Here is a 17,169-nt window from a genome sequence, read left to right on the forward strand (position 1 = left end):
GTGTGTTACATTGACAGAGAGGGGTCAGTCTGCTCTTCCCTGGGTGGTTTACATTGACCGAGTGCGGTCAGTCTGCTCTTCTCTGGATGTGTTACATTGAAAGTGTGGGGTCAGTCTGCTCTTCCCTGGGTGCGTGACATTGACAGAGTGGGGTCAGTCTGCTCTTCCCTGGGTGTGTTACATTGACAGAGTGGGGTTAGTCTGCTCTTCCCTGGGTATGTTTCATTGACCGAGTGAGGTCAATCTTCTGTTCCCTGGGTGAGTTACATTGACAGAGAGGGGTCAGTCTGCTCTTCCCTGGCTGTGTTACAATGACAGAGTGGGGTCAGACTGCTCTTCCTTGGGTGTGTTACATTGACAGAGTGGGGTCAGTCTGCTCTTCCCGCGGTGTGTTACATTGACAGAGTGAGGTCAGTCTGCTCTTCCCTGGGTGAGTTACATTGACAGGGTGGGGTCAGTCTGCTCTCCCCTGGGTGTGATACATTGACAGAGTGGGGTCAGACTGCTATTCCCTGAGTATGTTACATCGACAGAGTGCCGTCAGTCTGCCCTTCCCTGGTTGTGTTACATTCACAGAGTGGGGTCAGTCTGCTCTTCCCTGGGTGTGTTACATTGACAGAGTGGGGTCTGTCTGCTCTTCCCTGGGTGCGTTATATTGACAGGGTGGGGTCAGTCTGCTCTTCCCCGGGTGTGTTACATTGATGGAGTGGGGTCAGTCTGCTCTTCCCTGGGTGTGTTACTTTGAAAGAGTGGGGTCAGTCTGCTCTTCCCTGGGTGAGTTACACGGAGGGAGAGGGGTCAGTCTGCTCTTCCCTGGGTGTGTTACATTGACAGAGTGGGGTCAGTCTGCTCTTCCCTGGGTGTGTGACATTGACAGATTGGGACAGTCTGCTCTTCCCTGGGTGTGTTACATTGACAGAGTGAGGTCAGTCTGCTCTTCCCTGGGTGTGTTACATTGACAGAGTGGGGTCAGTCTGCTCTTCCCTGGGTGGGTTACATTGTCAGAGTGGTGTCATTCTGATATTCCCTGGGTGTGTTGCATTGACAGTGTAGGGTCAGTCTGCTCTTCCCTGGGTGTGTTACATTGACAGAGGGGGGTCAGTCTGCTCTTCCCAGGGTCTGTGATATTGACAGAGTGGGGTCAGTCTGCTCTTCCCTGGGTGTGTTACATTGTCAGAGTGGGGTCAGTCTGCTTTTCCCTGGGTGTGTTACATTGACAGAGTGGGGTCAGTCTATCTTCCCTGGGTGAGTTACATGGAGAGAGAGGGGTCAGTCTGCTCTCCCCTGGGTGTGTTACATTGACAGAGTGGGGTCAGTCTGCTCTTCCCTGGGTGTGTTACATTGAAAGAGTGGGGTCAGTCTGCTCTTCCCTGGGTGAGTTACACGGAGGGAGAGGGGTCAGTCTGGTCTTCCCTGGGTGTGTTACATTGACAGAGTTAGGTCAGTCTGCACTTCCCTGGGTGTGTTACATTGACAGAGTGAGGTCAGTCTGCTCTTCCCTGAGTGTGTTACTTTGACAGAGTGGGAAGAGTCTGCTCTTCCCTGAGTGTGTTACTTTGACAGAGTGGTGTCAGTCTGCTCTTCCCTGGGTGCGAGACATTGACAGAGTGGGGTCAGTCTGCTCTTCCCTGGGTGTGTTACATTGACAGAGTGGGGTCAGTCTGCTCTTCCCTGGGTGTGTTCATTGACAGAGTGGGGTTAGTCTGCTCTTCCCTGGGTATGTTACATTGACCGAGTGAGGTCAATCTTCTGTTCCCTGGGTGAGTTACATTGACAGAGAGGGGTCAGTCTGCTCTTCCCTGGCTGTGTTACATTGAAAGTGTAGGGTCAGACTGCTCTTCCCTGGGTGTGTTACATTAAAAGAGTGGGGTCAGTCTGCTCTTCCCGCGGTGTGTTACATTGACAGAGTGAGGTCAGTCTGCTCTTCCCTGGGTGAGTTACATTGACAGGGTGGGGTCAGTCTGCTCTCCCCTGGGTGTGATACATTGACAGAGTGGGGTCAGACTGCTATTCCCTGAGTATGTTACATTGACAGAGTGGGTTCAGTCTGCCCTTCCCTGGTTGTGTTACATTGACAGAGTGGGGTCAGTCTGCTCTTCCCTGGGTGTGTTACATTGACAGAGTGGGGTCTGTCTGCTCTTCCCTGGGTGCATTACATTGACAGGGTGTGGTCAGTCTGCTCTTCCCCGGGTGTGTTACATTGATGGAGTGGGGTCAGTCTGCTCTTCCCTGGGTGTGTTACATTGAAAGAGTGGGGTCAGTCTGCTCTTCCCTGGGTGAGTTACACGGAGGGAGAGGGGTCAGTCTGGTCTTCCCTGGGTGTGTTACATTGACAGAGTGGGGTCAGTCTGCACTTCCCTGGGTGTGTTACATTGACAGAGTGGGGTCAGCCTGCTCTTCCCTGGGTGTGTTACATTGAAAGAATGGGGTTAGTCTGCTCTTCCCTGGGTATGTTACATTGACCGAGTGAGGTCAATCTTCTGTTCCCTGGGTGAGTTACATTGACAGAGAGGGGTCAATCTGCTCTTCCCTGGCTGTGTTACAATGACAGAGTGGGGTCAGACTGCTCTTCCTTGGGTGTGTTACATTGACAGAGTGGGGTCAGTCTGCTCTTCCCGCGGTGTGTAACATTGACAGAGTGAGGTCAGTCTGCTCTTCCCTGGGTGAGTTACATTGACAGGGTTGGTTCTGTCTGCTCTCCCCTGGGTGTGATACATTGACAGAGTGGGGTCAGTCTGCTCTTCCCTGGGTGGGTTACATTGACAGAGTGGGGTCAGTCTGTTCTTCCCTGGGTGTGTTACTTTGACAGAGTGGGGTCAGTCTGCTCTTCCCTGAGAGTCTCACATTGACAGAGTGCGGTCAGTCTGCTCTTCCCTGAGAGTGTCACATTGACAGAGTGGGGTCAGTCTGCTCTTCCCTGGGTATGTTACATTGACTGAGTGAGGTCAATCTTCTGTTCCCTGGGTGTGTTACATTGACAGAGTGGGGTCAGTCTGCTCTTCCCGTGGTGTGTTACATTGACAGAGTGAGGTCAGTCTGCTCTTCCCTGGGTGAGTTGCATTGACAGGGTGGGGTCAGTCTGGTCTCCCCTGGGTGTGATACATTGACAGAGTGGGGTCAGACTGCTATTCCCTGATTATGTTACATTGACAGAGTGGGGTCAGTCTGCCCTTCCCTGGTTGTGTTACATTCACAGAGTGGGGTCAGTCTGCTCTTCCCTGGGTGTGTTACATTGACAGAGTGGGGTCTGTCTGCTCTTCCCTGGGTGCGTTATATTGACAGGGTGGGGTCAGTCTGCTCTTCCCCGGGTGTGTTACATTGATGGAGTGGGGTCAGTCTGCTCTTCCCTGGGTGTGTTACTTTGAAAGAGTGGGGTCAGTCTGCTCTTCCCTGGGTGAGTTACACGGAGGGAGAGGGGTCAGTCTGCTCTTCCCTGGGCGTGTTACATTGACAGAGTGGGGTCAGTCTGCTCTTCCCTGGGTGTGTTACATTGACAGAGTGGGGACAGTCTGCTCTTCCCTGGGTGTGTTACATTGACAGAGTGAGGTCAGTCTGCTCTTCCCTGAGTGTGTTACTTTGACAGAGTGGGAAGAGTCTGCTCTTCCCTGAGTGTGTTACTTTGACAGAGTGGGGTCAGTCTGTTCTTCCCTAGGTGAGTTACATTGAGAGAGAGGGGTCACTCTGGTCTCCCCTGGGTGTGTTACATTGACAGAGTTGGGTGAGTCTGCTCTTCCCTGGGTATGTGATAATGACAGAGTGGGGTCAGTCTGCTCTTCCCTGGGTGGGTTACATTGACAGAATGGGGTCAGTCTGCTTTTCCCTGGGTGAGTTACATGGAGGGAGAGGGGTCAGTCTGCTATTCACTGGGTGGGTTACATTGACAGAGTGGGGTCAGTCCGCTCTTTCCTGGGTGTGTTACATTGACAGAGTGGGGTCAGTCTGCTCTTCCCTGGGTGTGTTACACTGACAGAGTGGGGTCAGTCTGCTCTTCCCTGGGTGTGTTACATTGACAGAGTGAGGTCAGTCTGCTCTTCCCTGGGTGTGTTACATTGTCAGAGTGGGGTCAGTCTGCTCTTCCCTGGGTGTGTTGCATTGACAGTGTAGGGTCAGTCTGCTCTTCCCTGGGTGTGTTACATTGACAGAGGGGGGTCAGTCTGCTCTTCCCAAGGTCTGTGATATTGACAGAGTGGGGTCAGTCTGCTCTTCCCTGGGTGTGTTACATTGAAAGAATGGGGTTAGTCTGCTCTTCCCTGGGTATGTTACATTGACCGAGTGAGGTCAATCTTCTGATCCCTGGGTGAGTTACATTGACAGAGAGGGGTCAATCTGCTCTTCCCTGGCTGTGTTACAATGACAGAGTGGGGTCAGACTGCTCTTCCTTGGGTGTGTTACTTTGACAGAGTGGGGTCAGCCTGCTCTTCCCTGAGAGTCTCACATTGACAGAGTGCGGTCAGTCTGCTCTTCCCTGAATGTGTCACATTGACAGAGTGGGTTCAGTCTGCTCTTCACTGAGAGTGTCACATTGACAGATTGGTGTCAGTCTGCTCTTCCCTGGGTGTGTTACATTGACAGAGTGCGGTCAGTCTGCTCTTCCCTGGGTGAGTTACATGGAGGGAGAGGGGTCAGTCTGCTCTTCACTGGGTGGGTTACATTGACAGAGTGGGGTCAGTCCGCTCTTCCCTGGGTGTGTTACATTGACAGAGTGGGGTAAGTCTGCTCTCCCCTGGGTGTCTGACATTGACAGAGTGGGGTCAGTCTGTTCTTCCCTGGGTGTGTTACATTGACAGAATGGGGTCAGTCTGCTCTTCCCTGGGTGTGTTACATTGACAGAGTGGGGTCAGTCTGCTCTTCTCTGGGTGTGTTACATTGAAAGAATGGGGTTAGTCTGCTCTTCCCTGGGTATGTTACATTGACCGAGTGATGTCAATCTTCTGTTCCCTGGGTGAGTTACATTGACAGAGAGGGGTCAATCTGCTCTTCCCTGGCTGTGTTACAATGACAGAGTGGGGTCAGACTGCTCTTCCTTGGGTGTGTTACATTGACAGAGTGGGGTCAGTCTGCTCTTCCCGCGGTGTGTAACATTGACAGAGTGAGGTCAGTCTGCTCTTCCCTGGGTGAGTTACATTGACAGGGTTGGTTCAGCTTGCTCTCCCCTGGGTGTGATACATTGACAGAGTGGGGTCAGTCTGCTCTTCCCTGGGTGGGTTACATTGACAGAGTGGGGTCAGTCTGTTCTTCCCTGGGTGTGTTACTTTGACAGAGTGGGGTCAGTCTGCTCTTCCCTGAGAGTCTCACATTGACAGAGTGCGGTCAGTCTGCTCTTCCCTGAGAGTGTCACATTGACAGAGTGGGTTCAGTCTGCTCTTCACTGAGAGTGTCACATTGACAGATTGGGGTCAGTCTGCTCTTCCCTGGGTGTGTTACATTGACAGAGTGCGGTCAGTCTGCTCTTCCCTGGGTGAGTTACATGGAGGGAGAGGGGTTAGTCTGCTCTTCACTGGGTGGGTTACATTGACAGAGTGGGGTCAGTCCGCTCTTCCCTGGGTGTGTTACATTGACAGAGTGCGGTAAGTCTGCTCTCCCCTGGGTGTCTGACATTGACAGAGTGGGGTCATTCTGTTCTTCCCTGGGTGTGTTACATTGACAGAATGGGGTCAGTCTGCTCTTCCCTGGGTGTGTTACATTGACAGAGTGGGGTCAGTCAGCTCTTCCCTGGGTCTGTTACATTGACAGAGTGGGGTAAATCTGCTCTTCCCTGGGTGTGTTACATTGACAGAGAGGGGTCAGTCTGCTCTTCCCTGGGTGGTTTACATTGACCGAGTGCGGTCAGTCTGCTCTTCTCTGGATGTGTTACATTGAAAGTGTGGGGTCAGTCTGCTCTTCCCTGGGTGCGTGACATTGACAGAGTGGGGTCAGTCTGCTCTTCCCTGGGTGTGTTACATTGACAGAGTGGTGTCAGTCTGCTCTTCCCTGGGTGTGTTACATTGACAGAGTGGGGTTAGTCTGCTCTTCCCTGGGTATGTTTCATTGACCGAGTGAGGTCAATCTTCTGTTCCCTGGGTGAGTTACATTGACAGAGAGGGGTCAGTCTGCTCTTCCCTGGCTGTGTTACAATGACAGAGTGGGGTCAGACTGCTCTTCCTTGGGTGTGTTACATTGACAGAGTGGGGTCAGTCTGCTCTTCCCGCGGTGTGTTACATTGACAGAGTGAGGTCAGTCTGCTCTTCCCTGGGTGAGTTACATTGACAGGGTGGGGTCAGTCTGCTCTCCCCTGGGTGTGATACATTGACAGAGTGGGGTCAGACTGCTATTCCCTGAGTATGTTACATTGACAGAGTGGGGTCAGTCTGCCCTTCCCTGGTTGTGTTACATTCACAGAGTGGGGTCAGTCTGCTCTTCCCTGGGTGTGTTACATTGACAGAGTGGGGTCTGTCTGCTCTTCCCTGGGTGCGTTATATTGACAGGGTGGGGTCAGTCTGCTCTTCCCCGGGTGTGTTACATTGATGGAGTGGGGTCAGTCTGCTCTTCCCTGGGTGTGTTACTTTGAAAGAGTGGGGTCAGTCTGCTCTTCCCTGGGTGAGTTACACGGAGGGAGAGGGGTCAGTCTGCTCTTCCCTGGGTGTGTTACATTGACAGAGTGGGGTCAGTCTGCTCTTCCCTGGGTGTGTGACATTGACAGAGTGGGGACAGTCTGCTCTTCCCTGGGTGTGTTACATTGACAGAGTGAGGTCAGTCTGCTCTTCCCTGAGTGTGTTACTTTGACAGAGTGGGAAGAGTCTGCTCTTCCCTGAGTGTGTTACTTTGACAGAGTGGGGTCAGTCTGTTCTTCCCTAGGTGAGTTACATTGAGAGAGGGGGGTCACTCTGGTCTCCCCTGGGTGTGTTACATTGACCGAGTTGGGTGAGTCTGCTCTTCCCTGGGTATGTGATAATGACAGCGGGGGTCAGTCTGCTCTTCCCTGGGTGGGTTACATTGACTGAGTGCGGTCAGTCTGCTCTTCCCTGGGTGGGTTACATTGACAGAATGGGGTCAGTCTGCTTTTCCCTGGGTGAGTTACATGGAGGGAGAGGGGTCAGTCTGCTCTTCACTGGGTGGGTTACATTGACAGAGTGGGGTCAGTCCGCTCTTCCCTGGGTGTGTTACATTGACAGAGTGGGGTCAGTCTGCTCTTCCCTGGGTGTGTTACACTGACAGAGTGGGGTCAGTCTGCTCTTCCCTGGGTGTGTTGCATTGACAGTGTAGGGTCAGTCTGCTCTTCCCTGGGTGGGTTACATTGACAGAGGGGGGTCAGTCTGCTCTTCCCAAGGTCTGTGATATTGACAGAGTGGGGTCAGTCTGCTCTTCCCTGGGTGTGTTACATTGACAGAGTGGGGTTAGTCTGCTTTTCCCTGGGTGTGTTACATTGACAGAGTGGGGTCAGTCTGCTCTTCCCTGGGTGTGTTACATTGACAGAGTGGGGTCAGTCTGCTCTTCCCTGGGTGTGTTGCATTGACAGTGTAGGGTCAGTCTGCTCTTCCCTGGGTGTGTTACATTGACAGAGGGGGGTCAGTCTGCTCTTCCCAAGGTCTGTGATATTGACAGAGTGGGGTCAGTCTGCTCTTCCCTGGGTGTGTTACATTGACAGAGTGGGGTTAGTCTGCTTTTCCCTGGGTGTGTTACATAGACAGGGTGGGGTCAGTCTATCTTCCCTGGGTGAGTTACATGGAGAGAGAGGGGTCAGTCTGCTCTCCCCTGGGTGTGTTGCATTGACAGAGTGGGGTCAGTCTGCTCTTCCCTGGGTGTGTTACATTGAAAGAGTGGGGTCAGTCTGCTTTTCCCTGGGTGAGTTACATGGAGGGAGAGGGGTCAGTCTGCTCTTCACTGGGTGGGTTACATTGACAGAGTGGGGTCAGTCCGCTCTTCCCTGGGTGTGTTACATTGACAGAGTGGGGTCAGTCTGCTCTTCCCTGGGTGTGTTACATTGACAGAGTGGGGTCAGTCTGCTCTTCTCTGGGTGTGTTACACTGACAGAGTGGGGTCAGTCTGCTCTTCCCTGGGTGTGTTACATTGACAGAGTGGGGTCGGTCCGCTCTTCTCTGGGTGTGTTACACTGACAGAGTGGGGTCAGTCTGTTCTTCCCTGGGTGGGTTACATTGACAGAACGGGGTCTGTCTGCTCTTCCCTGGGTGTGTTACATTGACAGGGTGGGGTCAGTGTGCTCTTCCCTGGGTGTGTTACATTGACAGAGTGGGGTCAGTCTGCTTTTCCCTGGGTGTGTTACATTGACAGGGTGGGGTCAATCTAGCTTCCCTGGGTGAGTTACATGGAGAGAGAGGGGTCAGTCTGCTCTCCCCTGGGTGTGTTGCATTGACAGAGTGGGGTCAGTCTGCTCTTCCCTGGGTGTGTTACATTGAAAGAGTGGGGTCAGTCTGCTATTCCCTGGGTGAGTTACACGGAGGGAGAGGGGTCAGTCTGGTCTTCCCTGGGTGTGTTACATTGACAGAGTGGGGTCAATCTGCTCTTCCCTGGGTGTGTTACATTGACAGAGTGGGGTCAGTCTGCTCTTCTCTGGGTGTGTTACACTGACAGAGTGGGGTCAGTCTGCTCTTCCCTGGGTGTGTTACATTGACAGAGTGGGGTCGGTCCGCTCTTCTCTGGGTGTGTTACACTGACAGAGTGGGGTCAGTCTGTTCTTCCCTGGGTGGGTTACATTGACAGAACGGGGTCTGTCTGCTCTTCCCTGGGTGTGTTACATTGACAGAGTGGGGTCAGTCTGCTCTTCCCTGGGTGTGTTACATTGACAGAGTGGGGTCAATCTGCTCTTCCCTGGGTGTGTTACATTGACAGAGTTGGGTAAGTCTGCTCTCCCCTGGGTGTCTAACATTGACAGAGTGGGGTCAGTCTGTTCTTCCCTGGATGTGGAACATTGACAGAATGGGGTCAGTCTGCTCTTCCCTGGGTGTGTTACATTGACAGAGTGGGGTCAGTCTACTCTTCCCTGGGTCTGTTACATTGACAGAGTGGGGTAAATCTGCTCTTCCCTGGGTGTGTTACATTGACCGAGGGCGGTCAGTCTGCTCTTCCCTGGATGTGTAACATTGACAGGGTGGGGTCAGTCTGCTCTTCAGTGGGTGTGTTACATTGACACAGTGGGATCAATCAGCTCTTCCCTGGGTGTGTTACATTGACAGAGTGTGGTCAGTCTGCTCTTCCTTGGGTGAGTTACACGGAGGGAGAGGGGTCAGTCTGCTCTTCCCTGGGTGTGTTACATTGACAGAGTGGGGTCAGTCTTCTGTTCCCTGGGTGAGTTACATTGACAGAGAGGGCTCAGTCTGTTCTTCCCTGGCTGTGTTACAATGACAGAGTGGGGTCAGACTGCTCTTCCCTGGGTGTGTTACATTGAAAGAGTGGGGTCAGTCTGCTCTTCTCTGGGTGAGTTACACGGAGGGAGAGGGGTCAGTCTGCTCTTCCCTGGGTGTGTTACATTGACAGAGTGGGGTCAGTCTGCTCTTCCCTGGGTGTGTTACATTGACAGAGTGGGGACAATCTGCTCTTCCATGGGTGTGTTACATTGACAGAGTGAGGTCCGTCTGCTCTTCCCTGAGTGTGTTACTTTGACAGAGTGGGAAGAGTCTGCTCTTCCCTGAGTGTGTTACTTTGACAGAGTGGGGTCAGTCTGCTCTTCCCTAGGTGAGTTACATTGAGATAGAGGGGTCACTCTGGTCTCCCCTGGGTGTGTTACATCGACAGAGTTGGGTGAGTCTGCTCTTCCCTGGGTCTGTGATAATGACAGAGTGGGGTCAGTCTGCTCTTCCCTGGGTGGCTTACATTGACAGAATGGGGTCAGTCTGCTCTTCACTGGGTGAGTTACATGGAGGGAGAGGGGTCAGTCTGCTCTTCACTGGGTGGGTTACATTGACAGAGTGGGGTCAGTCCGCTCTTCCCTGGGTGTGTGACATTGACAGAGTGGGGTCAGTCTGCTCTTCCCTGGGTGTGTTACACTAACAGAGTGGGGTCAGTCTGCTCTTCCCTGGGTGTGTTACAGTGACAGAGTGGGGTCAGTCTGCTCTTCCCTGGGTGGGTTACATTGTCAGAGTGGGGTCAGTCTGCTCTTCCCTGGGTGTGTTGCATTGACAGTGTAGGGTCAGTCTGCTCTTCCCTGGGTGTGTTACATTGACAGAGGGGGGGTCAGTCTGCTCTTCCCAGGGTCTGTGATATTGACAGAGTGGGGTCAGTCTGCTCTTCCCTGGGTGTGTTACATTGTCAGAGTGGGGTCAGTCAGCTTTTCCCTGGGTGTGTTACATTGACAGAGTGGGGTCAGTCTATCTTCCCTGGGTGAGTTACATGGAGAGAGGGGGGTCAGTCTGCTCTCCCCTGGGTGTGTTACATTGACAGAGTGGGGTCAGTCAGCTCTTCCCTGGGTGTGTTACATTGAAAGAGTGGGGTCAGTCTGCTCTTCCCTGGGTGAGTTACACGGAGGGAGAGGGGTCAGTCTGGTCTTCCCTGGGTGTGTTACATTGACAGAGTGAGGTCAGTCTGCACTTCCCTGGGTGTGTTACATTGACAGAGTGAGGTCAGTCTGCTCTTCCCTGAGTGTGTTACTTTGACAGAGTGGGAAGAGTCTGCTCTTCCCTGAGTGTGTTACTTTGACAGAGTGGTGTCAGTCTGCTCTTCCCTGGGTGCGTGACATTGACAGAGTGGGGTCAGTCTGCTCTTCCCTGGGTGTGTTACATTGACAGAGTGGGGTCAGTCTGCTCTTCCCTGGGTGTGTTACATTGACAGAGTGGGGTTAGTCTGCTCTTCCCTGGGTATGTTACATTGACCGAGTGAGGTCAATCTTCTGTTCCCTGGGTGAGTTACATTGACAGAGAGGGGTTAGTCTGCTCTTCCCTGGCTGTGTTACATTGAAAGTGTGGGGTCAGACTGCTCTTCCCTGGCTGTGTTAAATTGAAAGTGTGGGGTCAGTCTGCTCTTCCCGCGGTGTGTTACATTGACAGAGTGAGGTCAGTCTGCTCTTCCCTGGGTGAGTTACATTGACAGGGTGGGGTCAGTCTGCTCTCCCCTGGGTGTGATACATTGACAGAGTGGGGTCAGACTGCTATTCCCTGAGTATGTTACGTTGACAGTGTGGGTTCAGTCTGCCCTTCCCTGGTTGTGTTACATTGACAGAGTGGGGTCAGTCTGCTCTTCCCTGGGTGTGTTACATTGACAGAGTGGGGTCTGTCTGCTCTTCCCTGGGTGCATTACATTGACAGGGTGTGGTCAGTCTGCTCTTCCCCGGGTGTGTTACATTGATGGAGTGGGGTCAGTCTGCTCTTCCCTGGGTGTGTTACATTGAAAGAGTGGGTTCAGTCTGCTCTTCCCTGGGTGAGTTACACGGAGGGAGAGGGGTCAGTCTGGTCTTCCCTGGGTGTGTTATATTGACAGAGTGGGGTCAGTCTGCACTTCCCTGGGTGTGGTACATTGACAGAGTGAGGTCAGTCTGCTCTTCCCTGGGTGCGTGACATTAACAGAGTGGGGTCAGTCTGCTCTTCCCTGGGTGTGTTACATTGAAACAATGGGGTTAGTCTGCTCTTTCCTGGGTATGTTACATTGACCGAGTGAGGTCAATCTTCTGTTCCCTGGGTGAGTTACATTGACAGAGAGGGGTCAATCTGCTCTTCCCTGGCTCTGTTACAATGACAGAGTGGGGTCTGACTGCTCTTCCTTGGGTGTGTTACATTGACAGAGTGGGGTCAGTCTGCTCTTCCCGCGGTGTGTAACATTGACAGAGTGAGGTCAGTCTGCTCTTCTCTGGATGTGTTACATTGACAGAGTGCGGTCAGTCTGCTCTTCCCTGGGTGCGTGACATTGACAGAGTGGGGTCAGTCTGCACTTCCCTGGGTGTGTTACATTGACAGAGTGGGGTCAGTCTGCTCTTCCCTGGGTGTGTTACATTGACAGAGTGGGGTTAGTCTGCTCTTCCCTGGGTATGTTACATTGACCGAGTGAGGTCAATCTTCTGTTCCCTGGGTGAGTTACATTGACAGAGAGGGGTCAGTCTGCTCTTCCCTGGCTGTGTTACAATGACAGAGTGGGGTCAGACTGCTCTTCCTTGGGTGTGTTACATTGACAGAGTGAGGTCATTCTGCTGTTCCCGCGGTGTGTTACATTGACAGAGTGAGGTCAGTCTGCTCTTCCCTGGGTGAGTTACATTGACAGGGTGGGGTCAGTCTGCTCTCCCCTGGGTGTGATACATTGACAGAGTGGGGTCAGACTGCTATTCCCTGAGTATGTTACATTGACAGAGTGGGATCAGTCTGCCCGTCCCTGGTTGTGTTACATTCACAGAGTGGGGTCAGTCTGCTCTTCCCTGGGTGTGTTACATTGACAGAGTGGGGTCTGTCTGCTCTTCCCTGGGTGCGTTATATTGACAGGGTGGGGTCAGTCTGCTCTTCCCCGGGTGTGTTACATTGATGGAGTGGGGTCAGTCTGCTCTTCCTTGGGTGTGTTACATTGAAAGAGTGGGGTCAGTCTGCTCTTCCCTGGGTGTGTTACATTGACAGAGTGGGGGCAGTCTGCTCTTCCCTGGGTGTGTTACATTGACAGAGTGAGGTCAGTCTGCTCTTCCCTGAGTGTGTTACTTTGACAGAGTGGGAAGAGTCTGCTCTTCCCTGAGTGTGTTAATTTGACAGAGTGGGGTCAGTCTGTTCTTCCCTAGGTGAGTTACATTGAGAGAGAGGGGTCAGTCTGCTCTTCCCTGAGTGTGTTACTTTGACAGAGTGGGAAGAGTCTGCTCTTCCCTGAGTGTGTTAATTTGACAGAGTGGGGTCAGACTGCTATTCCCTGAGTATGTTACATTGACAGAGTGGGTTCAGTCTGCCCTTCCCTGGTTGTGTTACATTGACAGAGTGGGGTCAGTCTGCTCTTCCCTGGGTGTGTTACATTGACAGAGTGGGGTCTGTCTGCTCTTCCCTGGGTGCATTACATTGACAGGGTGTGGTCAGTCTGCTCTTCCCCGGGTGTGTTACATTGATGGAGTGGGGTCAGTCTGCTCTTCCCTGGGTGTGTTACATTGAAAGAGTGGGGTCAGTCTGCTCTTCCCTGGGTGAGTTACACGGAGGGAGAGGGGTCAGTCTGGTCTTCCCTGGGTGTGTTACATTGACAGAGTGGGGTCAGTCTGCACTTCCCTGGGTGTGGTACATTGACAGAGTGAGGTCAGTCTGCTCTTCCCTGGGTGCGTGACATTGACAGAGTGAGGTCAGTCTGCTCTTCCCTGGGTGTGTTACATAGAAACAATGGGGTGAGTCTGCTTTTTCCTGGGTATGTTACATTGACCGAGTGAGGTCAATCTTCTGTTCCCTGGGTGAGTTACATTGACAGAGAGGGGTCAATCTGCTCTTCCCTGGCTCTGTTACAATGACAGAGTGGGGTCTGACTGCTCTTCCTTGGGTGTGTTACATTGACAGAGTGGGGTCAGTCTGCTCTTCCCGCGGTGTGTAACATTGACAGAGTGAGGTCAGTCTGCTCTTCTCTGGATGTGTTACATTGACAGAGTGCGGTCAGTCTGCTCTTCCCTGGGTGCGTGACATTGACAGAGTGGGGTCAGTCTGCTCTTCCCTGGGTGTGTTACATTGACAGAGTGGGGTCAGTCTGCTCTTCCCTGGGTGTGTTACATTGACAGAGTGGGGTTAGTCTGCTCTTCCCTGGGTATGTTACATTGACCGAGTGAGGTCAATCTTCTGTTCCCTGGGTGAGTTACATTGACAGAGAGGGGTCAGTCTGCTCTTCCCTGGCTGTGTTACAATGACAGAGTGGGGTCAGACTGCTCTTCCTTGGGTGTGTTACATTGACAGAGTGGGGTCAGTCTGCTCTTCCCGCGGTGTGTTACATTGACAGAGTGAGGTCAGTCTGCTCTTCCCTGGGTGAGTTACATTGACAGGGTGGGGTCAGTCTGCTCTCCCCTGGGTGTGATACATTGACAGAGGGGGGTCAGACTGCTATTCCCTGAGTATGTTACATTGACAGAGTGGGGTCAGTCTGCCCGTCCCTGGTTGTGTTACATTCACAGAGTGGGGTCAGTCTGCTCTTCCCTGGGTGTGTTACATTGACAGAGTGGGGTCTGTCTGCTCTTCCCTGGGTGCGTTATATTGACAGGGTGGGGACAGTCTGCTCTTCCCCGGGTGTGTTACATTGATGGAGTGGAGTCAGTCTGCTCTTCCTTGGGTGTGTTACATTGAAAGAGTGGGGTCAGTCTGCTCTTCCCTGGGTGTGTTACATTGACAGAGTGGGGGCAGTCTGCTCTTCCCTGGGTGTGTTACATTGACAGAGTGGGGACAGTCTGCTCTTCCCTGGTTGTGTCACATTGACAGAGTGAGGTCAGTCTGCTCTTCCCTGAGTGTGTTACTTTGACAGAGTGGGAAGAGTCTGCTCTTCCCTGAGTGTGTTAATTTGACAGAGTGGGGTCAGTCTGCTCTTCCCTGGTTGGGTTACATTGACAGAATGGGGTCAGTCTGCTTTTCCCTGGGTTAGTTACATGGAGGGAGAGGGGTCAGTCTGCTCTTCACTGGGTGGGTTACATTGACAGAGTGGGGTCAGTCCGCTCTTCCCTGGGTGTGTTACTTTGACAGAGTGGGGTCAGTCTGCTCTTCCCTGGGTGTGTTACACTGACAGAGTGGGGTCAGTCTGCTCTTCCCTGGGTGTGTTACATTGACAGAGTGGGGTCAGTCTGCTCTTCCCTGGGTGTGTTACATTGTCAGAGTGGGGTCAGTCTGCTCTTCCCTGGGTGTGTTGCATTGACAGTGTAGGGTCAGTCTGCTCTTCCCTGGGTGTGTTACATTGACAGAGTGGGGTCAGTCTGCTCTTCCCTGGGTGTGTTGCATTGACAGTGTAGGGTCAGTCTGCTCTTCCCTGGGTGTGTTACATTGTCAGAGTGGGGTCAGTCTGCTCTTCCCTGGGTGTGTTGCATTGACAGTGTAGGGTCTGTCTGCTCTTCCCTGGGTGTGTTACATTGACCGAGTGTGGTCAGTCTGCTCTTCCCTGGGTGTGTTACATTGTCAGACTGGGGTCACTCTGCTCTTCCCTGGGTGTGTTGCATTGACAGTGTAGGGTCAGTCTGCTCTTTCCTGGGTGTGTCACATTGACAGAGGGGGGTCTGTCTGCTCTTCCCTGGGTGTGTTACATTGACAGAGTGGGGTCTGTCTGCTTTTCCCTGGGTGTGTTACATTGACAGGGTGGGGTCAGTCTATCTTCCCTGGGTGAGTTACATGGAGAGAGAGGGGTCAGTCTGCTCTCCCCTGGGTGTGTTGCATTGACAGAGTGGGGTCAGTCTGCTCTTCCCTGGGTGTGTTACATTGAAAGAGTGGGGTCAGTCTGCTTTTCCCTGGGTGAGTTACATGGAGGGAGAGGGGTCAGTCTGCTCCTCACTGGGTGGGTTACATTGACAGAGTGGGGTCAGTCCGCTCTTCCCTGGGTGTGTAACATTGACAGAGTGAGGTCAGTCTGCTCTTCTCTGGATGTGTTACATTGACAGAGTGCGGTCAGTCTGCTCTTCCCTGGGTGCGTGACATTGACAGAGTGGGGTCAGTCTGCTCTTCCCTGGGTGTGTTACATTGACAGAGTGGGGTCAGTCTGCTCTTCCCTGGGTGTGTTACATTGACAGAGTGGGGTTAGTCTGCTCTTCCCTGGGTATGTTACATTGACCGAGTGAGGTCAATCTTCTGTTCCCTGGGTGAGTTACATTGACAGAGAGGGGTCAGTCTGCTCTTCCCTGGCTGTGTTACAATGACAGAGTGGGGTCAGACTGCTCTTCCTTGGGTGTGTTACATTGACAGAGTGGGGTCAGTCTGCTCTTCCCGCGGTGTGTTACATTGACAGAGTGAGGTCAGTCTGCTCTTCCCTGGGTGAGTTACATTGACAGGGTGGGGTCAGTCTGCTCTCCCCTGGGTGTGATACATTGACAGAGGGGGGTCAGACTGCTATTCCCTGAGTATGTTACATTGACAGAGTGGGGTCAGTCTGCCCGTCCCTGGTTGTGTTACATTCACAGAGTGGGGTCAGTCTGCTCTTCCCTGGGTGTGTTACATTGACAGAGTGGGGTCTGTCTGCTCTTCCCTGGGTGCGTTATATTGACAGGGTGGGGACAGTCTGCTCTTCCCCGGGTGTGTTCCATTGATGGAGTGGAGTCAGTCTGCTCTTCCTTGGGTGTGTTACATTGAAAGAGTGGGGTCAGTCTGCTCTTCCCTGGGTGTGTTACATTGACAGAGTGGGGGCAGTCTGCTCTTCCCTGGGTGTGTTACATTGACAGAGTGGGGACAGTCTGCTCTTCCCTGGTTGTGTCACATTGACAGAGTGAGGTCAGTCTGCTCTTCCCTGAGTGTGTTACTTTGACAGAGTGGGAAGAGTCTGCTCTTCCCTGAGTGTGTTAATTTGACAGAGTGGGGTCAGTCTGCTCTTCCCTGGTTGGGTTACATTGACAGAATGGGGTCAGTCTGCTTTTCCCTGGGTTAGTTACATGGAGGGAGAGGGGTCAGTCTGCTCTTCACTGGGTGGGTTACATTGACAGAGTGGGGTCAGTCCGCTCTTCCCTGGGTGTGTTACTTTGACAGAGTGGGGTCAGTCTGCTCTTCCCTGGGTGTGTTACACTGACAGAGTGGGGTCAGTCTGCTCTTCCCTGGGTGTGTTACATTGACAGAGTGGGGTCAGTCTGCTCTTCCCTGGGTGTGTTACATTGTCAGAGTGGGGTCAGTCTGCTCTTCCCTGGGTGTGTTGCATTGACAGTGTAGGGTCAGTCTGCTCTTCCCTGGGTGTGTTACATTGACAGAGTGGGGTCAGTCTGCTCTTCCCTGGGTGTGTTGCATTGACAGTGTAGGGTCAGTCTGCTCTTCCCTGGGTGTGTTACATTGTCAGAGTGGGGTCAGTCTGCTCTTCCCTGGGTGTGTTGCATTGACAGTGTAGGGTCTGTCTGCTCTTCCCTGGGTGTGTTACATTGACCGAGTGTGGTCAGTCTGCTCTTCCCTGGGTGTGTTACATTGTCAGACTGGGGTCACTCTGCTCTTCCCTGGGTGTGTTGCATTGACAGTGTAGGGTCAGTCTGCTCTTTCCTGGGTGTGTCACATTGACAGAGGGGGGTCTGTCTGCTCTTCCCTGGGTGTGTTACATTGACAGAGTGGGGTCTGTCTGCTTTTCCCTGGGTGTGTTACATTGACAGGG

Source organism: Chiloscyllium punctatum, chromosome 13, assembly GCF_047496795.1.
Source record: "Chiloscyllium punctatum isolate Juve2018m chromosome 13, sChiPun1.3, whole genome shotgun sequence".
Lineage (NCBI taxonomy): Eukaryota > Metazoa > Chordata > Chondrichthyes > Orectolobiformes > Hemiscylliidae > Chiloscyllium > Chiloscyllium punctatum.